Source organism: Mesitornis unicolor, unplaced genomic scaffold (genome assembly GCF_000695765.1).
Source record: "Mesitornis unicolor isolate BGI_N332 unplaced genomic scaffold, ASM69576v1 scaffold28013, whole genome shotgun sequence".
In the NCBI taxonomy this organism is placed as follows: Eukaryota; Metazoa; Chordata; class Aves; order Mesitornithiformes; family Mesitornithidae; genus Mesitornis; species Mesitornis unicolor.
The window spans coordinates 11,819-14,616 of record NW_010173042.1 but is presented as its reverse complement, the minus strand read 5'-3'; the positions used below and the strand labels follow the sequence as shown (position 1 = coordinate 14,616).

The 2,798-nt window shown below is 56.3% G+C and overlaps 1 protein-coding gene across 1 annotated transcript in view; it reads left to right on the top strand.

The window, feature by feature from the left end:
- Positions 1–2,798, top strand: part of LOC104537651 (delphilin-like) — a gene marked incomplete at its 3' end in the record, with an annotated part of 13,195 nt that overhangs the window by 220 nt on the left and 10,177 nt on the right.

Below are 2,798 nucleotides of genomic sequence, written 5' to 3'. Positions count from 1 at the left end.
CCGGGGGGAGCCGTGGGGTTTCTCTGGGCCGTGCGGGGGCTGCGTGTGCCCCGTCCCGGCGTGGGGAGGGGAGCGGGTTATTTTGGGCAGGCCGGGGTCCCAGGGGCGTGCGCTGCTCTTGTTCCCGAGCTGTTCTCAAACCAGGGCAGAGCTGTGGTTGCGGCACAGGAACGGTGCCAGCTCTGCACCCCCGTGCTCTGCAGCGGCCGACAGGTTCTCCTTGGGGTCTAGGGTCCAAAATCACCCTCGCAGGGGGAACCTCACCTGTGCTTCAAAGGGGTTTAGCTCTCGTGCACCACCGCTACTGCCTGCGTCTCCCTTTGCTCCCTGCATTCCCCAGCTCCCGGCAGCAGCGTTTGGGTTTGAAATATCTGTTTTAGGTAGAATTGGGGAGTGATGGAGATGCAGATCCCCTCCTCCTCGCTGACCAAGGAGCATAAAACCCCGGTGTCAATGCTTACACGGACACCGTCCCATTAACCTGGATCTGGATCATGGGATGCACAGTGCCCCAGAGCACATCCTGGCTGTGGTAATTCATTAGATGATGACTTTGGGCTGTTTATTCTGCTACACCTTGTCGTGGAGATCCTTTAGGTCACCTTGTGCTTCGCTTTGCTGCGGGGACAACACTTTGGGGCAGTTTGGGACTCCCCTGCTTTGGTTTCAGTCCCTTTGTGTCCCAGCCGGTCCCTGCTCCAGGGCTGAGGCGAGCGTTGCTGCGATCTCTGACAGCGACCAAACCGCTGCCCGCCGGGGGTTCCCTCGTTAGGGGAGAAATCCCACTGGGTTCGTTGTAATCACGCACCAAACACAATCTATTCATCTCAGCTTGTTTTTCCACGGCCATAAAATCGCCCGGCGTCTCCCCGTATTAAAATACTCCAGCCATCTGTGACTGCCTCTGGATAAGAAAAATGCCATTTTAGCCCTTGGGATTTATATCTTATGGGTTGTGCTCCTGTGCCGCTCATCCCCCTCCCCACAAACCCGCTCCTCCGAGGCTTGGGGGGAGCTTTGCGGCGCTTTTGGGTGCACAGACCCCGCTGCGAAACCCCAGGCGCTAATGGAGGAAAAGCAGCTCTGGGTTGCTTCCGTTTTTAAAAACCCCTAATCTGATAGCCTGGCATATGTTCAGCTGCCCAAAAAAAGGGGAATTAGGGCAGCAGGAAAGAAAGCAAAATAAATAAATGTGCCAGCGGTGAGAACAGTTGGGAGCGGAGTCCCTTTTCTAGCAGCCGAGTTCAAATAGGTCATGACCAAAATGCCTCGCTGCAAAACCTCCTGGTAGGAGATTAATGTCCTTTCACAGAGCGAGCTGCAGCCATCATGCAGATTATACTGGCCTTGCAGGCTGCTGCTGGTCGGTAACTTTTATTTTGGGCAGTGGTTACTCGGTCTGAGTGGTTTCCAGTATCCTAAGACATGGAAAGATGTGTCAGTTCTGGGGTCCCAGCAGAAAGGGGCTGGGGGCAGCACCTCGCTGCTGCTCGCTGCGTCCCCAAAAAGGGTCAGGGAGTTTGGGGTGACCCCAAGGAAGGGCTGCGAGGAGGTCCTGGCCCCATACACAGCCACTGCATCCCACCACATCTGTGCTGGCAGTGGGAAAGGCAGCTTCATGCCTATTTAATGGTAACAGTGGCCACAGCTGCAGAACATCTGCAGCCGATGAGCGCTGATGGAGCCTCCAGTTCCCGGGGATAACGGCCCCGGTGCAAAGCACAGGTCGGTGCTCACTGCCGGGATGGAGCGAGTCCCCCTCACACATGGGGATTTGGGGACATCACATCCCCCCCCGTGGGTTTGGTGCTGTGGGGCTGGGCCTGGTGCGGGGCTGCTGACCAACGGGTGCAAGTAGATGGGGACTAAGAAAAATCCATGTGGGTTTTGAAGCAGAGGAGCTGGTAGATGGGTAAAGCCACACAAGGGCTTTCTCTCCTGAAAAAGTGTGGGTTTTGGTGTTGCAGCACGCTGCCGGGGCAGAAGTGCTCTTGCAGGATGGTGCTGTTTGCACAGCGCAGTTCAGACATAATCCAAGTGTAGCTCAGCGCTTTAATCCACCCCAGGACGCGTTTTTCTGCGCAGCCGACAAGCTCAAGGTCAGATCTTCGCTAGTTGTTTGGGGGCTACACCATGCATTTTTCATTTTTCCTCCCTTTGCTACTTGGAGATTGTTTCTGATGTTGGCAGCTCTGGAAAGCTTCACATCCTCCCCATCAAACGCGAGCGCTGCGTTTAGAGATGCCGTTATTTAAATTAAAGATCCCTTTTTTTTATCCGTAACGTGAAGAGCTGCTGTGTTACTCTAGGGGCAAATGCTGCTCTGTGGATTGAGGGGGTGTTTTGGGCCCCCAGTCCTGGTCCAGCCCGGGTGGCATCCGCCGTTGATGCCGTTTGCCTTTAAGGTTTCTCACCCATTACAGCGGCATGTAATTTAAACAGAAGCACTTTAGAAGTCAACTAATTAGCACCAGGGAGGCATCCCCCCGGAGTTCGGCGCCGAGCCGTGCCCTCCTTTCTGTTACGAGATCGTTCCAGCTGGAAATTACAGCGACTGCAGCGTTTTTTGGGGGAAGCAAGAGGCGGGGCGGCTGCGAGCCGGTGCCGGGAGGGCAGAGCAGGCGCTAAAGCCCCATTTCCAAAAAAGAAAAGGAGGCGCTGGGTCGATGGTAAAGCTCTTCCCTGGCCTGGGTGTGTGGTGGGGAGGCGAGGGCGAGGGGAGGACTCTGCCCAGGTAGGGTTTGCCGGCCCATTTGGCTGCTGGCCCCGCTCCCCGCAGGGGGTGCCAGGAGCAGGGG